This window comes from Chlorocebus sabaeus, chromosome 24 (assembly GCF_047675955.1).
Source record: "Chlorocebus sabaeus isolate Y175 chromosome 24, mChlSab1.0.hap1, whole genome shotgun sequence".
Lineage (NCBI taxonomy): Eukaryota > Metazoa > Chordata > Mammalia > Primates > Cercopithecidae > Chlorocebus > Chlorocebus sabaeus.
In genome coordinates this window covers 12,451,692-12,478,048 of record NC_132927.1, presented here as the reverse complement: position 1 = coordinate 12,478,048, position 26,357 = coordinate 12,451,692, and the positions used below count along the sequence as shown (strand labels likewise).

Below are 26,357 nucleotides of genomic sequence, written 5' to 3'. Positions count from 1 at the left end.
TCTTAGTCACAGCTGGCAACCAAGGCTGAGCAGCCACCTGACCCAGCCAACCAGAGTTCTCCCCTAACTTTTTTAAAAAAATGGATCTGGGAGAGTCAGTCTGTCTCTCTGATAGAAGAAGCTGTAAAAGGGGAACTCCCATGTAAGGTGTCAACAACCCCATTAACTGCCAAGTGGACAAACCTGGTCTGCAGTGGGAGAAAATAGAGCCAGCACCAGGAGAAGTAGAAACCAAAAAGAGAGACAAAGTCCTGACAAGCTGGTTCCTGGTTCGAGGGTTCCTGAGGCCCCGCTGCATTCCTTCCTGCTCCACTGGTGACTTGGTCGTCCTACTCTTCTTTCAGTCATGTCAACTACCCCAAGACCCTTCCATTAAATATCCCTTTTGCCTAAATGAGTTAAATAAGGACTTCTGACACTTATCTAACATCTAGTAACTCAAATTAGTTTTTCTCAACCCAAATAAACAATGGAATAATCCTTAAATATGGCTTGGGTACAGACAGCATATTTCTTTACAAAACAAATTCAGTGCTATGTTGATATTCTATTAGATTGATTGTTGTAATGGATTTCTCTAATTTGCCGAGATTTCATACCAAATTTGTGTGACAGATTTTTATTACTGAATTATTAGATTACCTTGAAGGACAGACCTTTGTATCTGTATTTTCCTTCTTTCTTTTCAATGATATTGTCTTATATTTGGTGGCAAGCAAAAACCTCAGGAACAACTTGGTAGACTTCATTTTCCAGGTATAAATTGTCCTGTGTATACATTACTCTTGGTCATATTTCATGAGGTTATAGTGTTTTAGAACTGGAAGGAATTTCATTATCTTTATAAACCTTTTGTTAGAAGCCAACTGGAGTCTGATAAAAATCTTGAAGAATCAAATAAGTATATATTCAATCAATACAACCTCTTTAGAACACTTCTAAATTACTACTTTCAGTCCAAAAAACAATAACACTATTTTCAATATTAATACCTACATTCAGTTTGGGAACCTTAATATCCCTTCTTTCTCAGTCCTTTAAGACAGAGACCAATCTGCCTTACTATAAAAGGAACAATAACAATATTAAAACAAATTGGTAGCATAAATAAAAACCATACAACCTCATTACCTTTGTGGAGTAAGTGATTACAGTGCTGCTGATTACCTGCAGAGGCAAAATGCTACCAGTGGCAATTTTGGTGAATTAACTGGGGTTTATTGGCATACTGTCAGGAATTTAGAATGACTCATGGAATGAGTGTTAATGGAGTGAAACCTTCATTCCATCTACTTGGCAAATGGCAAGGCAGTCTAATTGTTTTTCCCTAAAGCAACACAACAATCAGATATTTAGACAGCGCATTACTTCCTTTCCTACTGGAAGAAACAGGAGTCCTGAGACAAGAGAAGAGATCTAAAAAGCACCGAGATTTTTCTTTGAGTTTCATTAGATTTGCTGAACCTGCACTACATGTCTGAAACGCAGGACTGAACAAAAACAACTGCATTTCTAAGGTAAGCACAGTATCCAAGGGAGAAACTTTACGTTAATAAACAAATGTTACTGAGTACCCACTGTGGACTAAGCTCTGTGCTAGATACTTCTCAATCGTATTACCTAATAAGAAAGCAACTATGAAAAAAAAAGTATGAGACCATAATTAAAACTAGTTTGTAGAGTGTTCATATCACGGAAGTACCTAAGTCATACAACCCCTTACTATTCAAAGGGCGATCTGCCCATCGCCTGGGAGCCTGTTAGCAATGCTGAATCTCAAGCCCTACCCCAACCCATGAAATCAGAGCTACATTTTAACAGTCTCTCCATTTGCACATTCAAGTTTAAGCAGCACTGATTTAACCGACTGTCTTGGCTTATAATTGAGAAAAATAAGGCTCAGGGTAGTTAAGTGATGTGTCTGACCAAACAGCTAGTTAGGAACCCAGCTGGGACTCCCAGGTCTCTCAGCTCGCAGGCCAGTGGAAGGCAGGATACTGCAGGATTTCAGACAACAGGGACTTAAATGTGTGTCATTCCTTCAAATGACCACTGATTGCTCCCATCTTCTCTGTGCAAAGCACATACGTACAGAGAGCCTGAGTGAGCCCAATCATCCTGCCTCCTCCCAACACCTCCTCCCACTGACACTCCTGCACAGGCCTCCCTGGAGGGACTTCCCCTTTGCCTGTCCTCATTCTAACCTTTTCGAAGGCCCTGATACAGAACCAGCTGGCCCATGAAGCCTTCCCTAATGACTCCAGTCCTCTTCAGTTTCTGCCTTTTTAATTCAGATTTGCTCCTACATTCTGCATAGGGCATTCTAAACAGTTACTTATTACACCCTGACACATTTTCTAATATTATATACTAGACATATTGGCATATGGTTATATAACAATAATATAGATGCAATCTTTTTCTCTGTTGTGCTTTTCAATAATTGTATCTATGTATCCTTTCCAAAATAGATTACTTGTATTTTATCATATTAGACCATCACTTAACACAGTATCAGAAACAATACGAAACTCTTGGTGGTGGAAGGGATCCTCTCTAAAACATCCCCAAGACATAGACATTCAGTGTTTTACTTGCATACGTCCTGTGTTAGGAGGCTCACTACTTTTTTAAAAAACAGTACCTTTTTAATTCCTAACTTTAGTTATTAGAAAATTTTAAGCCAAAATCTACTTCTCACTAACTTCTACCAGTGTCCTCAGTTCTGCCCTTAGAGGTAGTTTTGAACTGGCTGAATCCATCTTCCACAGGAAAGCACTGCAAGTATTTGAACTAATTTAACAAAAATAATTTGGAAACACAGAAAGTCTAGCAATTAGGAGCAATGAAGACCTAAGCCTGTATCCTGCATTTCCTGTCTGTATGCTTCTTAATGAATTCATACTATCCATAAATTTGTGTTGAACACCCACTATGTGCTGGGCTCTATGGAGGACATGCCTTGTGGAGAGATTATAGGACAGAGGAAAGATGACGAGATCACACATACCCCTGAAGCTGCAGAATGGAAACAACTTCACAATGGAAGCTTGAGCCCATCTCATCTGACCTTGCATTTCATCCAGGTCTTCCTGAGCTACCAAAGTATAAGCCCCTCTAGTCATCCCACCCCTCCCACACACTCACTCCAATTTGGTTCTATGTACTTCCTTAGCAAATAATCTTCCCATAGCTGCTCTTCTAGAATTCCAACTCCCAAGTTAATAAACTCCGCTGAACTCTCAGCCTTTTCCCAGAACACTAACTCCATCTGCGTGGCAGGATTTCCACTGAGGATGCTGCCTTCCTCTCTACTAAAGTGAAGGCTGCTTATTTTCCCAATGATGACTCACAACAGAGCAAGAAAAGAAGGAGCTGCCATTCTTTAAGCCTCCCAATGGCCTTTTAGATTCCTCACTTATTCATTCATTCATTCAAACTAGGGTCCTTCACCCAGTATACAAACACATCTTCTAAGGCTAATGCATTCTAGTTACAGGAATAACTAGAGAATCTTGTGATAGTCCCTCTCAGCTCTAAAGGCAATTTGTCCTCTCTGGACAACTGTAACACTGAGTCAGGAACGGCTGAGCTGAGGACAGATTTTAGATTGTATTTCTGAATTCCATATTTCTTCCAAGGGGAGAAAAGTGAGATCTTTTCTGCTATTTCATCATCATATTACGATTTGGAGAGGAACATTCTACCTTCATAAATGCTAGAGAATGAAAGATAAACAATGGAATGTGTAATGCTAAAGGCTTATAAAGTTTAAACCTACCATGATTTAAAACGAGGTATCTGAGAGGAAAGAGGTGGTTGGTGCAGACTCCAGTGTGGGGGATTTTAAGGTGCCATGAGAGATGACAGAGGACAGGGTCATGGTGGGCGCTTTGGTTCCAGAAGAGGCCCAGGAGGAGGGTTCGGGCTCTTTGTGCCACATATCCTATTTGATTTCTGTGTGAAATGGCCTTCCCCCCGGGTTAAGCCAGCACCTGATGAAATGTCCTTCAGTGAGGCCTTGCTGAAGAGAAATCAGTACCTGGCTCCCGACTCTGCTGAACAGGACTCTTGTCTTTTCTCTGGTGATAAGAATAAACAACGTGACTGATATTTGATTGTGGCTCTAATTTGAAGTGCAAATTCAAGAAGTCTGACAGGTGGGATCATACAAAGAGAGAACGATGGCTACAGGCCACAATGCAGCTGCCCCGGTGGTAATACTAAAGACTCTGCCAACACTGGAAGCTGTTACTGCCCTGGGGAACAAAGCTGTGGAAAGCCTCACAGTACAAGATCCTGCTGAAGTTTTGACTGTGCTGACCAACAAAACTGCCTTAAAATCTCCAGTGAAAATTCTCACTACAACAGTGTCACTCCATCTTGGAAAACCGGACCCCAAAGTCTATTTGGAGAGCAAGGTGTTGCAGAATGCCTTGGCAGCCATCCCACCTGCCTGCTGGATTGAGAGAAATGCCTCTCAGTCCATAAAGTTCTCATCAGACTACTCAAGGACTTGAGGATTCGTTTTCCTGACTTTGAGCCACTCACATTCTGGATCCTTGAGCTACTGTGTCATTCTGCTGTGATGAACAACCTCACCAGACAGCCTTTGGCCCTGTTGCATATGAGCATTGCTTGCAGATTCTGGCTGAAGAACCGTTCCTGACAGGGTCAGTGGGTATCACTGACCCCTGTGAGAGTACACACAATCTGCAGGACATGGTCTGCACACTGCAGGACGTGGTCTGCCACACGGCTCCGACTCTGGTCCGAATCCTCTCACATGGTGGCTTTAGGAAGATCCTTGGCCAGGAGGGTGATGCCAGCCATCTTGCTTCTGAAATATCTACCTGGGATGAAGTGATAGTAACACCTTCAGAAAAGGCTTAAGAGAAACTGCCAGAGAAACAGGAAGGAGAGAAGAAAAGAAGACAGAAGAACCACCTCAAGGAGAGAAAGAGGAAAGCATGGAAACTCAGAAGTGGCCTTCCCTTCACTCCCTTTCCTACCCAAGGGGGAAGACCGGAGCCTAAGCTAGCTCCCACATGGTGGCAGGCATTTTCATGGGTCAGGAAGACAACAGGAAGGAAAATAAACCCTGTAGAAGGAAGTGTCAGTCCAGTGGGTTTTGATATTGGCTTAGCAGCCAGGGTCTCCCATTTGTGACCTATGCCGTCCATCTGTAATGAAATGAGATACCAACATTTCTTCCTCATACTCTAGAATCCCCAGCTCCTGAAAACCCCTCCCTCAACTAATAACTTTGCTGTTGAAATGTTGTGAGCTGTTAGTGTCTGGAAATCTTTTTCTAAGAAAAACAATGTAAATACTTCCTAGTAGGGCATATATAAATAATAAATATAAAAGGAGATAACCTGAGAGCAAATACTGCTTTGAAGATCTACAAATTTCTGCTTTTTCCTTAGTGACATAACTCCCAGTGAAGCTGTTGTTTATAGATTTTCCCTTCATTAATTTGGATGATATGAGCCTGAAGACTAAGGGACTTGGTAGAGAAAGAGAGCAATGACTATGGATGACTTTTATTGTGAACTTTGCAAATTAACAAAGCCATCTGGCTACAGAGAACCCCACTGGCTGACACTCAGGCCATGTCAACTTCTGTCTTTAACCAAGCTTTCACAACTTAAGAGATCTTCCAGCCTAACCTCACTGCCTGTCCTGGACTTCAAAAAGTATAGCTATGTAATTTGTTTATTGCATTCTATTTCATATTCTATTTTTATCCCCCAAATAGAGCTGCCTGAGAACAGAAACTGTTCTTCCTACTTCGTCTACAAAAAAGGCATAAAATCAATACATGTTAAGTTGAGACCTTTTGTACTTTCCTCATCAGAATACACAGTGTTTTAAGAACAGACTGCAAATTTTATCAGTGGAGTGTTACATATCAAGGAGGCCATCTTTTCTTTCACCTAAGATAGGGCTATATTAAAACAAGCACTTGATAAATGCCTTTTAGTGACACTATACTAAAAAAAAAAATCATTATAACGTTTAATAGATGCCTGCCACATGTACAAATATATACAGTAGTTTTAAAACAGTAGGTACAAAATAGAAAGGTTCCCATATCTTACCAAGTTGACAGCTAGCTTTTAAATAGCTGCAGCACACTGATAGACATTATGTAAGTGAATCCGTACTTCCAAATAGGCATGTTTTACACTTCTGAATATGTGAATAGAGGAATTGTTCTAAGGTATTCACTACACACGCATGTGTGGGCACACACATGCGCGCGCGCGCACACACACACATTTTCATCATTGGCAACTTTTTCCTGGATTCCTCAGACTTGAGTCAAGTGTGTTCACCCTCTCTGCCTTTCACCAGTGCCATCTCTTCATACACCCGTAACTATCTGGCACAGGGTGAAATCATGATTTAGCAAAAGGGCAAGTAGGAGGCAAAATGGAGTGCTATCTTCCGTAATTGCTATTTAAAGGAGACAATAAAAAGGATGAAACAAATTAAATTAGCAAAGAAGCAAGAGCATCCCAATGAACTGGCCAAGATAATCAACTTGGAAAATTAGCTATTAAACCTTCATGCATACTCATTTTCATAATTTTTTGTGTGTGCTTCTGAAATGCAACCCCCCATTGAAACAGCTGGGATGAAGGTGCTTCATTTCCCTGAGATAAGTCATTTGCAATTGGCCTTAATGAAATTAGAAGTGAGGTTTTTTAAATGCCCTGGTTCATCATTTCCCATTGCAGTACTGGAGTGTTTTGACTGGAGTTGGGGAAGTACGTAAAGGAGGTGAGAAGCTGGCTCAGACTAGTCACCTTTCTGAATTCTTCTACTTTATTTTATTCTCTTTTCCAAATGTATGTGCTAGAGTATGGATTTTGGTTTTCATTATCATTACCTTTATGTATCATCATCATCACCATATCATCATTATCACCATATCATCATCCTCATCATCATTTAAAAGACCTGATTTTTACTTATTTGCAGACTATCTTCCTTAAATATTTAAGGGTACGAATTTCTATGCATATTTTTTATCTTTTAATCTCATCTTATGCTCTCAATGTTAGTCCTTCTTATGTATAGGTCTTCATCCTTATGAAAGGCTAATCTTTTTTACAGCAGTCATTGAAAAGACCACAAGCATTAATAAAATCTATAAAGAATAAATATCCACACTTACTTTTACCCAATAATTCTAATTTTTTAGTCTGTGAGCTGTTACTAAAGTACAAAATAAGTAGCCAAACGCATTTATTTAAGATTCTTCTTTGGCACTTCCTTTCTATTCATCGGTTTGCTAAATTGCTACCTGGGGCAAAACAGGAATTAGAGCGCGTATTTAAACAGGACAAATTTTAATAGGAAGAAAAGCAATGAATTTGGATTATGAATTTGGATTATTCACAATCAAAAATTGTGAGAGCCAATGTCCTGAAGATTAGCTATTCACATAAGAATGTTTCCAATGAAGATTAAGAACATATCTTTATATAGCAGATTTTAGTGTGGTCTACTCCTCTTTTCCTTGATTTCACTTTTTCTAATTAAATATTTTAATCTACTGCTGAAGAAAATAATTTCTATAAACCCTTTTCTCCACATGTGAACAGTGAGTGGCATTTCTGAACTTAGGCAAGATTTAATAATCCCAGAACTCTCAGACCAGAATTTCAGAGGCCCCTAGATGTGTTCTGAGGCAGCTTAACAATACGATTTCACAGGCCTTGGGTGGCAGAAGGAGGTCCAAATGTATGTTTGGTACCTAAAAGGCCAATGTTCAAACTAACTAGTGCTCTGCATGTTCAGTCTTATTAATTCTTTATTTCTGAGAAAGAAATAAAAGACCAAATGAAAAGAGAAACTCTAAATCACGGGTGTCCAATCTTTTGGCTTCCTTGGGCCACATTGGAAGAATTATCTTAGGCCATACATAAAATACACTAACACTAATAATAGATGATGAGCTAAAAAATAAAAATAAAAATCACAAAAAAATTCGTGATGTTATAAGAAAGTTTACTAATTTGTGTTGGGCCATATTCAAAGCCATGTTGGGCTGCATGTGGCCCGTGGGCCGCAAGTTGGACATGACTGCTCTAAATCAAAGTAAGTAGATGGTACTTCAGGCCAAGTATTTGATATTCGTGTTAACTTTAGCTAAATGGAAAATGCCTGATGGCATACAATTAGATTAAAATACATTTTCACTAGAAAGACAAAGAGGTCTTACTTTTTGAGGTATCAATAAATAGCCCTTGGTAGATATACATCCTCGTAATTGTGCATTACTATTAACTTTGTATATTTTAAATTTATCAGAATAGGATGATGTGTGTCCCTGGTTCATAATTGTGTTAAAACATTTAAAATGAAAAACACATGTATTAAACTGTCACACCACCTGATGCATTTTTTCCTTTGTTAGGAATCAACACGTTAGATTTTCAAGTTGTTTTCTTGCCTGTTAAATTTCATTCCTGAAACATTTTTGAGTGCCTACTATTTCCCAGGTTACTGTATTTACTCTGGGAATTCAGTATAAGGGATGAATTAGACATACCCCCTGCCCCTACTAAAGAGACCACAGATACAGAGTTTGATGACAAACAACGAAATGTTACTATGCAACTTGGAAAATGAAATGTTTATGTTGTAAAAGATAAAGTAGACTATGTGTGTTTTATTGTTTTTCTGTTTTTTTTGTTTTTGTTTTTGTTTTTGAGATGGAGTCTCACTCCATCGCCCAGGCTGGAATGCAGGGGCACGATCTCAGCTCACTGCAACCTCCACCTCCTGGGTTCAAGTAATTCTCCTGCCTCAGCCTACCAAGTAGCTGAGATTACAGGTATATACCACCACACCTGGCTAATTTTTGTATTTTTAGTAGCAATGGGGTTTTTCCATGTTGGCCAGGTTGGTTTGAACTCGTGACCTCAAATGATTCACCTGCTTCAGTCTCCCAAAGTGCTAGGGTTACAGCCACGAGCTACCATGCCCAACCAATAAAGTAGAATATTTGCACTTAGAAACAATCCATTTTGTTCTTCTGGGTTTTATTTGTTTATTTATTTAGAGACAGGGTCTTACATTGTTGCCCAGACTGAAGTGCTATGGCCCATCAGAGCTCACTGCAGCCTGGAGCTCCTGGGATCCAGGGACCCTTCTACCTCAGCCTCCCAAAGCACTGAGAAGCATGAACCACTGCCCCTGGGGCCAAATTCTTTATTCTTTTTTTTTTTTTTTTTCGAGAAGGGATCTCACTAAGGCACCCAGACTCGAGTATAGTGGCATAATCATGGCTCACTGCAGCCTCAACTTCCCAGGCTCAATCAATCCTCCCACCTTAGCCTCCCTAGTAGCTGGGACTACAGGCGCACACCACCATGCCTGGCTAATATTTATATTTTTTGTAGAGACGGGTTTTGCTCCTGCCTCAGCCTCCCAAAATGCTGGGATTAGAGGCATGAGTCCCCACGCCTGGCCCTAATTCTTCATTGTTTGTTAAATCTTATGGTTGCAAAGAGCAAAAGGAGAAATGGTAAACATACATAGAATCCCAACTCTGTTCCAGGGATTTTATATTTTAAAATAATGCACCCTTGTCTCAAAGAATCATAAACCATAAGAGTTGAAAGAAAACATATTTTAAAAGTTAAGATTTTGGCCAGGTGCAGTGGCTCAAACCTGTCATCCCAACATTTTAGGAGGCTGAGGCTGGCAGATTGCTTGAGGCCAGGAGTTCAAGACCAGCCTAGGCAACATGGTGAAACCCCATCTCTACCAAAAAAATAAAATATATACATATATATATATACACATATACAAAAATTAGCCAGTATGGTGGTGAGCGCCTGTTGTCCCAGCTACTCAGGAGGCTGAGGCACGAGAATTGCTTGAACCCAGGAGGTCAAGGCTGCAGTGAGCTATGATCACACCTCTGCACTCCAGCCTGGACAACAGAGCAACACTCTGTCTCTAAAGAAAAAAGTAAGATTTAAATTAAAACTAAACTGATAGAGGAAGAGGTTAAACATAAGTTTTGAGGAACATTAATCTAGGTCACATGGTAAATAAGTGGACTTTTATGGTCTATTTGGGGTACCTGTGGTAGATTAAGGATGACTGCGAATTCTTTGCCACTCTTTCCACTGAGTAGACCACCTCTCCTTGAATCTAAATGGCCTCTATCACAATTTTGACAAACAGAAATAACGCTGAACTAGTTTTTCAGGCCCAGACCATAAGAAACTGGCAGCTTCCACTTTATATCTCTTGGAACACTCACTCTTGGAATTCAGCCCCCATCCTGTGAGGAAGCCTAAGCAGCCCCACAGAAAGGCCCTTGTAGAGAAGAACCAAGGACCCTGGCCAACAGCCCCCATCCAGCTCCCAGCTGACAGCCAACACCAAGTTGCCAGCCATGTGAGCCACACTGGAAGTGAATCCCCCAGCCTCAGTCTAGCTACCTCAGTTGACAACAGGTAGGACAAATGTAAACTGCCCAGATGTGCCCTTTTTAAATTTCTGACCCATAAAATTGTAAGTAAAATAAAATGTGCAGGGGGAAGAGGGTAGATTGTTATACAGTAACAGATCATCAAAACAGAACCTAATTATGATTCATACCATCAACTCTATGTGCAAAGTGGGTAAGAAAACAGGTTCCAGAGTCAGACTGCTTGGCATCCAGCTATGTAACCTTGAACAATTTGATATCTCCATGCCTCAGATTATTCTGCAAAATTAGGTTAACTATAATCTAAGTCAAGGATTTTTGAAAGAATTAAATGAGACAATTCACATAAGCACTTAGAAAGGGCCTAGCCCATAGCTAACATTATTGAGAATTCACTATTATCATCGTAGGAAAATGTGCTGAAAAGTTAGAAACTACCAATTTTAAATGGCCTTTAAAACACATATGTTCACAGCTCAAGACCTGTCTGTCTATCTATCGGATTCTTCAGCTTTACTCTCCTCAGCTTCCCATATAAAATCATGAGCATATCAGTGACTGTCTCCCTCAGGGTTAATTTGGTGTTATCCCAAGCTCTTATATTTCACGTACTGTGAAAAATATTGTTTCAAGAAATGGTCCACTCACCAAAATCGTGTATCTCAATTGTGTTAAGTATATAATGACTTGCCATGTTAGCAAGATAAATCCAGGGTTAATTTAATGTGAGCATTTGAGATTTATTTTATTTTTTCTGGTTCTGGGAACTTAAACATTTCTTCCACTTGATTTTTTTTCTCCCTTGTTTTTAGTTAGAAGCAGCATTCCACCAAGTAGATCCACAAGATGAATTTGCAAATAGCAGTTTCCAAACTTTTGAATTGTTCAACCTGAGGGACAGTTCCATCCCCATGAATACTTCACATAGTGTTTATCCTGCTCTTAAATGTTACCTGACTCTGCTACTACAAATCAAAGAACTGGTGATTTGTCTTGGGGTCTTAAATTAATTTTGAGCAGCTCTGCGAGTTGTGTCCCGTGAGAGAGCTTGTGGGGAGGAAAATCAGAGAAAAGCAAAAAAAAAAAAAAAAAAAAAAAAGGGAGAACAAAAACAAAAGAACACCCACAGGTTTGCAAACAGGTCTGAGTAATACACCAGTCCCATTAAAGTATGTTGTGAATCCCAAGACAATTAGTCTTCCTGTAAGAAGTGTATGTAGGAACACATTCTAAGTACATAGATTGTTGTCTGAAACTCAGAATAGTATCGCATATCAACCCAAAATGATCTCGCCACAGATCATAAATGACATTACTTGAAATATCTTAATTTATGCATCAGGTTCTTCGACATGGGAAAATTCCCTGAATATTTGTACAAAATGAAAGCGAAGAACACTATAAATTGAAATGTAATAAAAGGAGTTTATTTCCAAGCCACAGCTTGGAATCATCTCCGTTTTGAATGTTGCTGGCAAAGAATGTATTCTTGATTAGGCTTTGTTGATAGGCAAAATGTGGAGCATATTTCCAGTTCTATTAAGTCTCTGAGGCTCTAGAAATTCAGTTCTGAGCTACATAAAATAGATCAGCACAATTTCTCCTCTCCCACCAAGAGAAAAAGAAGCACCCAACCAAAATAGAACCGACAGTATACAAGATAATTCACAATTTCTAGGATGATCTCTGGACATATATACAAAGATGAAATGCCATGGAGGGGAGCAAAGTTAGAAGGTCTTAAGAAACAGCTGGCCAATGCCAATGATATAGGAGAAAAAGATGGAAGGAATGGGGAAGGGCAGAGAAACAAGCATAATTGGGAGGGAAGCAGGGAGAAATTCACGATGATATTACATCCTGTGTTAACAGAATTGCTTCTGGAGGCAACTGTGCCAGAAGTTGTTGCCCCCAGAATTTGCAGATATCTTATAGAAGTGAGAACGAGAACCCCAGGGGCCACTTCCTCATTTTGCCACTGGCCAGCTGTATGATCTTAGAAATATTAAATATTCTGCATTTGTTTTCCCAGATATGTAAAAAGAGCAATTACCACATGTTCCCTACTTGTCCTATAGAAATCTCTGAACTAGAATTATTTGAAAGTCTATGCAACTTGTAACTTATATGATACAATTTCACAGTTAAAATTTTTGTCATCCTCATTCTAAGAACCTATCCAAGGTGTAAACCTCATAAGCACTAAGGCCACACCTCAGCATCTTGGTTCTGCTTCTTACCTTGCAGGGAGGCTCAAAACCATCACAGAACCACAGAGAATGTCATTAGTTTTCTTACTTTTCTGGTTATTGTTGACCCTTAACTACAGGTCTCCTTCCTGGTGGGTTCCCCCCTCCATGGCTCCCCACGTCATGGGGCTGCATTTTTGTTGTCAGATTACCTCTAAACACACGGTCCCCCAGCAAACATTAAGTCCAATAAAAACATTACCAAAAGGTATTAAAAGTTGAGCCTGCGTTTTCACATTTCCTCTGGAGTCTTATTCTTGATAATTTACATAACTGCTTCAGAATATTGAACATGCATTTTTAAATGTCACTGCTTGCAGGGATTATTTGTATATTGCCTTAATTAACTTCAACTTCAAAATCTGGTGATCAGAATCGGGTTTTTTTTGTGCATTGTATCTCCTGGCCTCTCTAGCAGTGGTTTAATTAGGTTCCCAGCTTGCTTTCACCTAGATCAAAAGCGCGAAGAGGGGACTTGAGGAGGATTATCATAATAAATAAAATACACTTGCTTGTTCTTTCTTTCCTCATTCTGTGTGCATTTTTGCTTTTTTTTTTTTTTGGTTCATACTGTAGAAATAATGAATGCACAACATGCCTATTCTACATATGATTGTGTATCTAGCATTCTGCAGACATTTAACTTTTTTTTTTTTTTTTTTTTTTTTTGAGATGGAGTCTCGCTCTGTTGCCCAGGCTAGAGTACAGTTGTGCAATCTCGGCTCACTACAACCTCCATCTCCCAGGTTCAAGCCATTCTTCTGCCTCATCCTCCTGAGTAGCTGGGACTACAAGCGTGCACCACCACACCCAGGTAATTTTATTTTTTTTTTTTTTTTGTATGTTTAGTAGAGATGGGGTTTCACCATGTTAGCCAGGGTGGTCTCGAACTCCTGACCTCAGGTGATCTATCTGCCTCTGCCTCCCAAATTGGTGGGATTACAGGTGTGAGCCACTGTACCTGGCCTGACACTTAACTATTAAACCAAGAACTGTGTATTCCAAAAACTAAACCTACTTTCAAGCTCAACATTATGTCTCAAGGGAATGCAGAACAAATAACTCATACTATGTTTTTAGTGTTTTAGGTCTACACTCTTTCAGAAATGCTGGTATCAAGGAAGAAATGTCATCCAAACTATTTATTCAAAGTCATATTAGTTTTCAAATTGACAGAGAAATCACAAGATGGAATCATCTATCATCAGAATAGGCAAAGAGAAATGGGAAAGATCTCTGATTCATAGAAAAATGAAATCCAGATAAAATATTAGCTAGAGGAAATCTGTGTATATCATTCAATCTTTTGATGCTCATTTGGCCATTTTTCAAAAAATACAGAAGTATACAGTATAAAAAGTAAAAGGTTACCTATTCTCTCGCAGTCCTTCAACTAACTCCTCCTCCTCTTTCTTGGACAGCCATTGCTCAGAATTTACTGTGTAAATGTTTTCAAAACATTCTAGTACCCGATACACAATTGATATGTGTGTGTATATATAATGTTTATAAATATCATCGTGCAAATAATATCTATATGGATGTACACAGTTATACATCCATTTAATGATTTCCTTTTGATGAATATTTAGGTTGTTGAATATCCTAGCAGATACATCTTTGGGCACAAGTTTCAATATTTTTGGAGTACGTATTCCTAGGCATGGGGGAGTGAGGCTCCTGTTGGGGGATTCCAGCTGGAAAGAGGAGAGAAAATATTGAGGAATCAAGCAAGTGGTGGTAAGATGAGAGAAAGCAAGTTCTACTATGGGTACAAGAATGAGAAGAGGCTGGGCACAGTGACTCACACCTGTAATCCCAGCACTTTGGGAGGCCAAGGCGAGTGGATCACCTGAGGTCAGGAGTTCGAGACAAGCCTGACCAAGATGGAGAAACCCTGTCTCTACTAAAAATACAAAATTAGTCAGGTGTGGTGGTGCATCCCAGCTACTCAAGAGGCTGAGGCAGGAGAATCACTTGAACCCGGGAGGTGGAGGTTGCAGTGAGCCAAGATTGTGCCATTGCACTCCAGCCTGGGCAACAAGAGCAAAACTCCGTCTCAAAAAACAAAACAAAACTAAACAATGAGAAGAACCCTAAAATTTCCAAGTGTTGGAAACAGGAGCAAACATCAGACTTTTTAGCAAGATGTGCTAGTGTCTAAGGATGTAAGCCCTCTTTAATGTCTGACATTGAACAAATGAAGTGCAACAATCTGTCTAATTCATCAACAAATCTTCATTGACCATCTCAGACATACAGGCTTTAATCTGAGCTAGTGGTTTGCCTTGTCTTGGACTCAAATACTTGGCCTTATACATCTTTTTGTAAAACTCATTTTGTAATATCATGGAAGTGTAGTAGTACGGTTTTACTGTTTTGTTTCGTTTTGTTTTTGAGACAGGGTCTTGCTCTGTCACCCAGGCTGGGATGCAATGGCACAATCACATCTCACTGCAGCCTTGATCTCCAGGCGTTCACCACCATCCTGAGCAACATAGAAAAACCTCATCTCTACAAAAGAATTTTTTTTTTTTTTTTGAGATGGAGTCTCATTCTTTCGCACAGGCTGGAGTGCAGTGGAATAATCTCAGCTCACTGCAACCTCTGCCTCCCGGGTTCAAGTGATTCTCCTGCCTCAGCCTCCTGAGTATCTGAGATTACAGGCGCACACCACCACGCCTGGATACTTTCTGTATTTTTAGTAGAGATGGGGTTTCACCATGTTGGTCAGGCTGGTCTTGAACCCCTGACCTCGTGATCCACCCACCTTGGCCTCCCAAAGTGCTGGGATTATAGGTGTGAGCCACTGCGCCCAGCCAAAACTTTTTAAAAAATTAGCTGGGTGTGGTAGGGCATGCTTACAGTCCCAGCTACTCAGGAGGCTGAGGTAGGTGGATCACTTGAGCCTGGGAGGTTGAGGCTGCAGTGAGCTGTCATCATGGCACTGCACTCCAGGTTGGGTGACACAGTGAGACCTTCTTAAAAAAAAAAAAAAAAAAAAAAAAAGGAACATCTGGGCCAGAAATAGGAAGAAGTAGGAATATAACTATGAGCAAATCAATGGTACAACATCCCTAAAGAAAGAAACTGTTGGTCAGAAGGAAAAATGGTTAGGTTGGAACATAGAAAAATGAATGCTTATCCACACATTTGACCAAGGAAAAGGATGGCCCACTCGGGGACCAGCTGTAAGAGAAAAATTTCTTTATTATGGTTGCACGTTCATCAGACTCCCTGGCACTCTTATACAGAATTATGAACCCTCCTTGACCGAATTCCAAGCTTCTGACTTTAAACCTTTCAAGGTACTTCTACACAAAGAGTGTTCCCCATCTCTTATATTTCTTAGTACAGATTAAATATTTTATCTATACAACCATCAACAGTTTGGTTAATATGACTTTTTCCTTGAGAAACTGAACCACTATTAGTATACTGACATAATCCTGGAATAAATCAAACACTTATGCATATGTGCACAGTATTTAATTTTTTGTAGGAAACTGATTTAAACATTTCAAAAGGTCTACCATGATAGACTTCAGCAATTTTATAGAGAACCCAGTTAGCCCCCTGTAAAGCAAGGGTCTAAAAGAAATTTCACTTACGTTACCTATACTTTCACCTAATTATTTGTTTGGTTGAAGTTTTAGACTTCTATGACCCTTAATGGAAACAAAAACAGAATAATCATCCTTGCTTCAAAGTGCGGAGCCACTTCAGGATAGAGACAGCATAATGTAACAAAGAAGCAAGCAGTGTGAAAAGAAAACTGCAAAAAGGAGAACTTTCAGAGCCTTCTGAAGCAGGTCTCCTTAGAATGGCTTGAAGAGAATATCAGGTGTAACCACATAAACAAAACAAAAAGCTGGGCGTGCAGTGGCTCATGCCTATAATTCCAGCACTTTGGAGGCCAAGGCAGGTGAATTGCTTGAGTCCAGGAGTTTGAGACCAGACTAGGCAACATGGCAAAATCCCGTCTCTACAAAAATTACAAAAATTAACTGAGCCTCATGGTGTACACCTGTAGTCCCAGCTACTAGGGATGCTGAGGCAGATCACTTGAGCCGAGGAGGTCAAGGTTGCAGCAAAATGTGATCGTGCCACTGCACTCCAACCTGGGTGACAGAGCAAGACCCTGTCTCAAAAAAAAAACAAAAAAGCAAAAAAACAAAACCAAAAAGTCCCTCACTTCAACACTTCCATTCTTACAAGTAACTAAGAGCTGGCTATAGTCAGAATGGCAAAAATATTCCAAAATGAGTTTTACAAAAAGATATATAAGGCCAAGTATTTGAGTCCAAGACACAGCAAACCACTAGTGTATACCTGTATACTGATACGTGCTGCCAATGGTGTGTGGTAGGACTGCATATTTTAGAAACTGGAAGAGACCAGTTACGTGATATAAGAAATAACAATGTTTAGCAAATCAAATGTGCTATCTGTACAATAAGATTAGCAGGGTTTTTAAAAGTGCTTTTAGCCTAAATAATTTTTGGAAAACTCTAGAGGAGAGTGGTGGGGATTAGTGCTGCTGAGAGAAAGAGACAGAAAAGGACACTTAAGGTTTAAACTTATTTAAAAGTTAAAAATATTTTAAAATATCAAGAAGAGAGAACAAGAACCTCAGAAATGTAAAATGGTAAGACTAGGACTCTCCTAATATATTAAAAAGTGACAAGTATTTTAATGTAAAGGCATAAAAAATTAAAGGTAAAACTAGGAATAGATATAGGCTGGGTGTAGTTGCTCACACCTGTAATCCCAGCACTTTGGGAGGCCAAGACAGGTGGACTGCTTGAGGTCAGGAATTCAAGACCAGCCTGGTCAGCATGGTGAAACCCTGTCTCCACTAAAAATACAAAAATTAGCCAGGCATGGTGGTGCACACCTGCAATCCCAGTTACTCAGGAGGTTGAGGCCGGAGAATCACTTGAACCTGGGAGCCAGAGGTTGCAGTAAGCCCAGATTGCGCCACTGCACTCGGCCTGGGAGACAGAGTGAGACTCAATCTCAAAAACAAACAAAAAGAATATTAAACGATAAAATCATTATGCCTTAAAAATAAAAAATAAAACCAGACAAATTAAAATGGGTCAAATATATTCAAACAACAAAAATTCCAAAGCAGGTTTTTAAAGCATTTTGGGGCCAGTTTCTTTTCTTTTTTTTTTTTTTTTTTTGAGACAATCTCGCTCTGTTGCCCAGGCTGGAGGGCAGTGGCGTGATCTTGGCTCACTGCAACCCCCACCTCCTGGGTTGAAGTGATTCTCTTGCCTCAGATTCCTGAGTTGCTGGGATTACAGACATGCGCTACCACGCCCGGCTAATTTTTGTATTTTTAGTAGAGACGGGGTTTCACCATGTTGGCCAGGATGATCTCAAACTCCTGACCTCAGGTGATCCGTTTGGGGCCAAACTTTTTAACTTTTTATTATAGAGCATTCACATATATAAAAGGAAAGAAAATAGCAAGGTGCACTTATGTACCTCACCTGCTCAACAACCATCAACCTGCAACTAACCTTATTTCACCTGTACTTCCTACTTCCTTTCTCCTCCTCACTCTTCTACCTTTCCCCAGCTTCCCCTAACCCAGATTCTTTTTTGAAGTGCTCTGTTAAACACCGCTTCTCTCTGGATGGTGTGCTCATTTAATGACACTTAAATGCCCAATTCCTCAAGCTTTCACTGTTCGATTATCAAAACACTCTCATTCTGGTTCTTAACACTCTTGTTCATCATAAAACTCCATTCCCATTTTCATTTTAAGACTTCCCTCCTACCCCACACCATTTTTGCCTGCTCTCTGTCCCTTTTTCCCTAGTGCAGACTAGTCTTGACTCCCAAGACCTGGTGTGGGAGGAATCGTGGCCCACCCTCTCATAGCCATTTCTTCCAGATGCTTACCCAGCTGTGTTGGCAACATTTGAACAAAAACAGATTCCCATTCCCCAACTTAGTGAGGCAGGGAACCATTCCAGAATTGCCACTTCTCTTGGGGTGGAGGACAAGTGGATGACCCACGGCCTTCACCACTTGAGACAGGGGAAAAGGGGGGAAAGAGTTGTCACTCCTCGAACTGTGCATTCTCTCAAAAGGCACTCCCTCCTTGCCCCCAGTCCTCCTGGGAAGAGGTTGGCTGTGATGTTTCTGTTCAATGGCCACTATTCTCACTTAGAAGTGAATGATTCTACACCTTTTCCACTCAACTGTTACAGGACTGACTGCATAATCTGTAAGACCCACAGAAAAATAAAAATGCTAGGCCTCTCATTCAAAAATGATTCAGAATTTCAAGGTGGAGGACATTAGCAAGATGGTGCAATAGGAAGTTCCTGGCTCTAATCCACCTCACAAAAATACTGACTGGCAACTTCACAGACATGAATGCCTTTGTGAAAATCCCTGAATGCAGGGATGAAGTGGCTGAAGCATCCACTGTGGAGCTCAAAAATGCAGAAAAACTGCCTTAGAAGGAAAAGGTCAACTTCACTTTGACTACGTCACCCCTCCCTGAGGCCACACAGCACCACACCAAGTAGAGTTACAGTTTCTCCAGTGGGAAAAAGAAAGCCTGAGGTAGACATCCAGCTTTCCCAGTATTCTGGGCCCAGGGAGTCTGGGAGACCCACTGCCATCTCACCTCACAGGGTATGCTAAGGGAATTGGCAGGGCTGGACCACCTAAAGTTAGGTAGAAATAAAGAGACAGAGTGGGACTCACAGCAACCAGTGTCAGGATCTTGATGGTGTCACCAAGTCCCTGACATTAGCATTGCCCAACTAGAGAGCCCAGTCTGCCTACATCCAACTACAAAGCACAGCCTGCAGCCCTGCCTGACCAGGGAGCCCAGCCTACAGACCACCTAACTGCAAGGCCCAGACTGCAGTCATGTCAATCTAGAAGCACAGTAACAACCCTGACTGAGTACAGAGCACAGCCAGCAGCCCCCTACAACAAGAGAGCAGCCACACACTACCACACACTACCTTGGGCATGGGCAGCAGCCACACCCAACAGAGACCCAAGGATCAAGCCCCACTGGCCCACAGACACTATCAGCTGGCTGTTCCACAACCCCAGGCTGGGCTAACTGGTGAAGGTATTTCCCTGCCAAAGCAAACCTCTAAAGGCTAAAAGAGGGGACTGCTTCCTCAAATGCACAGACACCAATGCAAGGATAAAAAGATCATGAAGAATCAGGGGAGTGTGACACCACCAAAGGAAGCTAACAAAGTTCCAAGAGTCAGCCCTAAAGAAACAGAGATCTATACATTGACAAGCAAAGAATTCAGAATAATCCTTTTAAAAGTTCAATGAACTACCAGAAAACACAGATGCCAAAACTAAATTAGGAAAACAATATATGAATAAAATAAGAAGCTAACAAATAAATTAAATAACTAAAGACTTTCCCAGACAAATGAAAGCTGAAGGAGTTCATCACCACTAGACCTGCTTTATGATAAATGCTAAAGGGAATTCTCCAATCTGAAATGAAAGAACACTAATTACTAACATAAAAATGTATGAAAATATAAAACTCACTGGTCAAAATAAGTACATAATCAAATTCAAAATACCCTAATTCTGTAATGGTGGTGTGTAAATTACTTATTCCTAGTACAGTCATACCTCAGAGATATTGCAGGTTTAGTTCCACACCACCACAATAAAGCAAATATCTCAATAAAGCATGTCACATGAATTTTTTGGTTTCCCAGTATATATAAAAGTATTATTTAATTAGGTTGCAATGTTTATTAAGTGTGCAATAGCACTATGTCTAAAAAAATGTACAGACCTTAAAAATTCTTTATTGTTAAAAAAATGTTAACAATCACCTGAGCCTTAAGCAAGTTGCTGGTGGAGGGAGGGTCTTGTCTCAATGCTGACAGCTGCTGACTGATCTGGGAAGTAGTTAACTGAAAGTTGGGGTGGTTCTGGCAATTTCTTAAAATAAGACAATAAAATTTGCCACATTGACTGACTTGTCACAAAAGACTTCTCTGTAGCATGTGACACTGTTTGATGCATTTTACCCACAGTAGAACTTCTTTCAAAATTGGAGTCAATTCTCTCAAACCTTGCCACTGCATTATCAACTAAGTGTATAAATTTTTTTTTTTTTTTTTTTGAGACGGAGTCTCGCTCTGTAGCCCAGGCTGGAGTGCAGTGGCCGGATCTCAGCTCACTGCAAGCTCCGCCTCCCGGGTTTACGTCATTCTCCTGCCTCAGCCTCCCGAGTAGCTGGGACTACAGGCGCCCGCCACCTCACCCTGCTAGTTTTTTGTATTTTTTAGTAGAGACGGGGTTTCACCGTGTTAGCCAGGATGGTCTCGATCTCCTGGCCTCGTGATCCGCCCATCTCAGCCTCCCAAAGTGCTGGGATTACAGGCTTGAGCCACTGCGCCCGGCCAATATAATTCTAAATTATTCGTTGTCATTTCAACAATGTTCACAGCATCTTCATCAGGAGTACTTTTCATTTTAAGGAACTACTTTCTTTGCTCATCTGTAAGAAACAACTCCTTATCTGTTCCAGTTTTATCATGAGGTTGTAACAATTCAGTCAGATCTGTAGGCTCCACTTCTCATTTGAGTTTTATTATTTCTACCATATCTACAGTGACTTCTTCCACTGAAGTCTTGAACCCCTAAAAGTCATCCATGAGAGTTTGAATCAATTTCTTCCAAACTCTTGTTAAAGTTGATATTTTGGCCTCCTCCCATGAATCACAAATGTTAATGGCATCTGGAGGGATGAACCCTTTCCAGAAGGCTTTTAATTTACTTTGCCCAGATCCATCAAGGGAATCACTATCTATGGCAGCCTTATGAAATATATTTCTTAAATAATATGATTTGAAAGTTGAAACTACTCCTGGATCCATGGGCTGCAGAATGGATATCGTGTTAACAGGCATGAAAATAACATTGATTTCCTGTACATTTCCATTAGAGCTCTTGGGTGACCAGGTACCTTATAAATGAGCAGTATTACTTTGAATCAAATCATTTTGCTGAACAGAAAGTCTCAACAGTGGGCTTAAAATATTCAGTGAACCATGTCTAAACAGACATACTGTCATCTAGGCCTTGTTGTTCCATTTAGAGAACATGGGCAGAGTGGATTTAGCATAATTTTTAAGTGCCCTAGAATTTTCAGGATGGTAAATGAACATTAGCTTCAACTTAAAATCACCATCTGTATTAGCAGATGAGAGTCAGCCTGTCCCTTAAGCTTTGAAGCCAGCATTGACTTCTCCTCTCCGCTATGAAAGTCTTAGATGCCAACTTCTCCCAATATAAAACTGTTTCATTTACATGCAGAATCTGTTGTTTAGTGTAGCTCCCTTCATCAATGATCTTAGCTACATCTTCTGGACAACTTGCTGTACCATCTCCATCAGCACTTGCTGCTTCACCTTATACTTTTATGTTATGGAAATGGCTTTTTCCTTAAACCTCATGAACCAACCTCTGACAGCTTCCAATTTTTCTTCTGTAGCTTCCTCACTTCTGTCAGCCTTCATAGAATTGAAGAGAGTTAAGACCTTGCTCTCCATTAGGATTTAGCTTAAAGGAATGTTGTGGGTGATTTGATCTTCCATTGAAACCACTAAAACTTTCTCCATATCGGCAATAGGCTGTTTTACCTTCTTATCATTTGTGTACTCACTGGAGTAGCACTTTTATTTTCCTTCAAGAACACTTTCTTTGCATTCACAACTTGGCCATTTGGTACAAGAGACCCAGCTTTCAGCCTGTCTCAGCTTTCAACATGCCTTCCTCACTAAGCTTCACCATTTCTAGCTTTTGACTTAAAGTGGAAGACTTGTGACTCTTCCTTTCACTTGAGCACTTAGAGGCCATTGTAGGGTTAATAATTGGCCTAATATCAATATTATTGTGTCTCAGGGAATAGGGAGGCCCAAGGAGAGGGAGAGAGAAAAGGGAATGGCCAGTGAGTGAAGCTGTCAGAACACATACAACATTTATTATATTCACCATCTTACATGGTGTAGTTTGTGGTACCACAAAATAATTATAACAGTGATATCAAAGGTCACTGATCATAGACCACCATAATAGACATAATAATGAAAATTTTGAAATATTACAAGAATTAACAAAATGTGACACAGAGACACAAAGTGAGCACATGCTGTTGGAAAAATGGCACCAACACACTTGCTTGACAAAGGGCTACCACAAACCTCCCATTTGCAAAACACACAATATCTGTGAAGCACAATAAAATGAGATGTGTCTATATAAAGGTTAAATTACAAAATGGTTAAAAAATCTATAGCTACAATAATTTGTTAAGGGACATACAATAAAAAAAGATGCAAATTGTGATCTCAAAAACTTCATGTTGAGGGAAGAAGTAAAAGTACAGAGTTTTTGTATGTGATCAACGTTATCAGCTTAACATAGACTGTTATAACTACAAGGTATTTTATGTAAGCCTCATGATAAACGTGAGCAAAAATCTGTAATAGATATACAAAAGATAAAGAGAATTGAATCAAAGCATATCTCTACAGAAAATCATATCACAAAGGAAGACAGCAAGAAAGAGAGAAACAATAGAAAGAGAGAAACAATAGAAGCACAAAACAGCCAGAAAACAATTAACAAAATGGCAGTAGTTAGTCCTCACCTGTCAGTAGTTACCTTGAATGTAAATGAATTAACTTCTTCAATCAAAAGACATCGAAGAGCTGAATGGATTTTTTAAAATAAGCCAAACTATATTCTGCCTACAAACAAGAGACTCATTTCAGCTTTAAGGATACACTTACACTGAAATTGAAGGAATGGAAAAAGATATTTTTTGCAAATAAAACCAAAAGAAAGCCAGAATAGCTATATTTACACCAGATAAAATAGACGTTCAGTCAAAAACTGGCACAAGAGACAAAGAAGACCATTATATAATAAAGAAGGGACCAATTCACCAGAGGATATAACAATTATATATGTACATACACACGAGCGCGCACGCGCGCATGCTGGGCACAGTGGCTGACACCTGTAATCCCAGCACTTTAGGAGGCCAAAGTGGGTGGATCACGAAGTCAGGAGTTCAAGACCAGTCTGGCCAAGATGGTGAAACCCCATCTCTACTAAAAATACAAAATTAGCTGGGTGTGGTGGCAGGTGCCTGTAATCCCAGCTACTTGTGAGACTGAGGCAGAAGAATTGCTTGAACCCGGATGGCAGAGGTTGCACTAGCTGAGACTGCACCACTGCACTCCAGCCTGGGCAACAGACTGAGACTCTGTCTCAAAAAAAAAGAAAAAGAAAAAATATATATATACACTCAACATTGGAACATATAAATGTACAAAGCAAATATTAATAGATCTAGAGGGAGAGATAGAAACAATACAATAATAGTAGGGATTTCAACACCCTACTCCAGCAGTGGACAGATCATCCAGACAGATAATAAGGAAACATTGAACTTGGACTACACGTTAGACCAAATGGACCTAACAGACATATACAGAACATTCCATGCTATAATAGCAAAATACACACTCCTCAAGCACGCATGGGACATTCTTCAGGCCCAGACAGTATGTTAGGCCAAAAAACAAGCTTAACAAATTCAAGAATATTAAAATCATTCTGGATATCTTTTCTGAACAAAATGTTTACTAGAAATCAGTAACAAGAGGAAAATTCACAAATGCATAAAAATAAAACTACACATTCCTGAACAACCCATGGGTCAAAGAAGAAATCAAAAGGCAAATCAAAAACTATCTTCAGGCTCCAGACTGATACCAGACACAGAACCAGAACTGAAAATGAAAGAATTAAGGAAGGTTACATACAAAATGGTGGTACCCCCACCAAGTCCCCTTCTCCCACAGAACCTCAGAAAAGCAACAGCCAGAGTTCTACCTCTTCTCCCCACGCCCAAATCTACTGTTCCAACTAACACACACCCAGGGCAGAACATGGAGCACCTGTCTCTGGAAAAAAATAAACCCAGACCTTCAGATCACCAAATAGCCTCACAGAGAAGCCCACTAGCCAACAAGCCTTACCACCAACACACATACACATACAAACACACACACACACACACACCCCTTCCAATCAGCCTCCTGGTGTCTAACTAACTCTTACAATAGACAGCCTCAGAGACCAAAACAAACAGGTAAAAAAGAAAGAAGCCGAAAAAAAGAGACAAAATATAGAGCTGAAAATAACTCCAAATAAATCATAATACCTCACAGAGTTAAGAAAATAAACGTATCCATGAAGCAAGAACAATACACAATCAGAAATCAAACAGCTCTTGAAAATTAAAAAATATACAGTAGTTGAAATATTTAAAACTTAGCAGATTTGAAAATCTAGGAAAAATACAGCACTTTGGGAAGCCGAGGTGGGCAAATCACAAGGTCAGGAGATAGAGACCATCCTGGCTGACACGGTGAAACCTGTCTCTACTAACAAATACAAAAAATTAGCTGGGCGTGGTGGCGGGCGCCTGTAGTCCCAGCTACTCGGGGGGCTGAGGCAGGAGAATGGCCTGAACCCAGGAGGCGGAGCTTGCAGTGAGCCGAGACCGCGCCACTGCACTCCAGCTTAGGCGACAGAGCTAGACTCCACCACAAAAAAAAAAAAAGAAAGAAAAGAAAAGAAAATCTGGGAGAAATAAGTGATACTCGATGCTCAATAAACATTCATTAAAGCATTTATGCATGCATGAAAAAAATGAATGAATGACTACCAATTATTTTCATCCCCATTTCTTTCATAAGATTTCATCTTGTATTTTAGTTGCCAGCTAAATATTCTTATCTCTTTGTTTGGCATATCAAATTCCAGAGGCATAAAATGAAAATTTCCAGCAAATGGCATTTCTCAGTTTCTCAAATGCAGCTCACTTGTAAAGTCTACATTTCTGATAATAGTACAATCCCTCTCCCAACCCTGTATGCTAGAAATCTTGAGATTTCCCTGGGACTGTTTCTTTCCCCTTTCCCTCTACTTTCAAAAGTCACTGGGTCTTCTCAGATCTTCCATCACAGCATCTCCCATGCTTTCTTCCTCTTCTCTTACATCTCCATTCTAGTTCTTCCATTTAGTCTCACACAAACTGACACTCAGGCTAATGTAATTGAGTCCTAGCATCATTTCCCTGCTGCAGGCTCAGTTCATTTCAAACAATCCTAATGTGGCTGCTGGACCATCTTCTTCACATGTTGACTGCCATTCTATTGCTCAAAATCCTTTCATTAAACTCCCCTAGTACAATTCCTTTAGAGTCTATCCATCAGAAATCCATAGGATGGAAAACTATATATAAGTTTAAAATGAAATTTTCTAAAACTGTTTGATAATAAAGAAATGATTAAGATATAATTGAAATGAGAAAATAAGTCACCTAACTATATGAACAATACACTCCTAATTATGTATGTCTGTGTACAACAAAACTAGAAAAAGATACACCTGAGAACAGTGTCTGTGTCTGAGTTGTGTCATTATGGATAATTTTGTTTTCTTCTTTATGGTTTTATATATGTTCCAAGTTTTTAAATGAACTGTTACTATTGGATTTTTTTTTTTTTTTTTTTTTTTTTTGGATGGGAGTCTCGCTCTGT

The 26,357-nt window shown here is 39.9% G+C and overlaps 1 long non-coding RNA gene and 1 pseudogene across 1 annotated transcript in view; one reads left to right on the top strand and one right to left on the bottom strand.

The window, feature by feature from the left end:
- The window catches only part of LOC103228831 (uncharacterized), a 77,772-nt gene that overhangs the window by 12,401 nt on the left and 39,014 nt on the right, over positions 1 to 26,357 (bottom strand). The window lies entirely within an intron of this gene.
- Positions 4,119 to 5,036, top strand: LOC140710108 (interleukin enhancer-binding factor 2 homolog pseudogene; annotated as a pseudogene).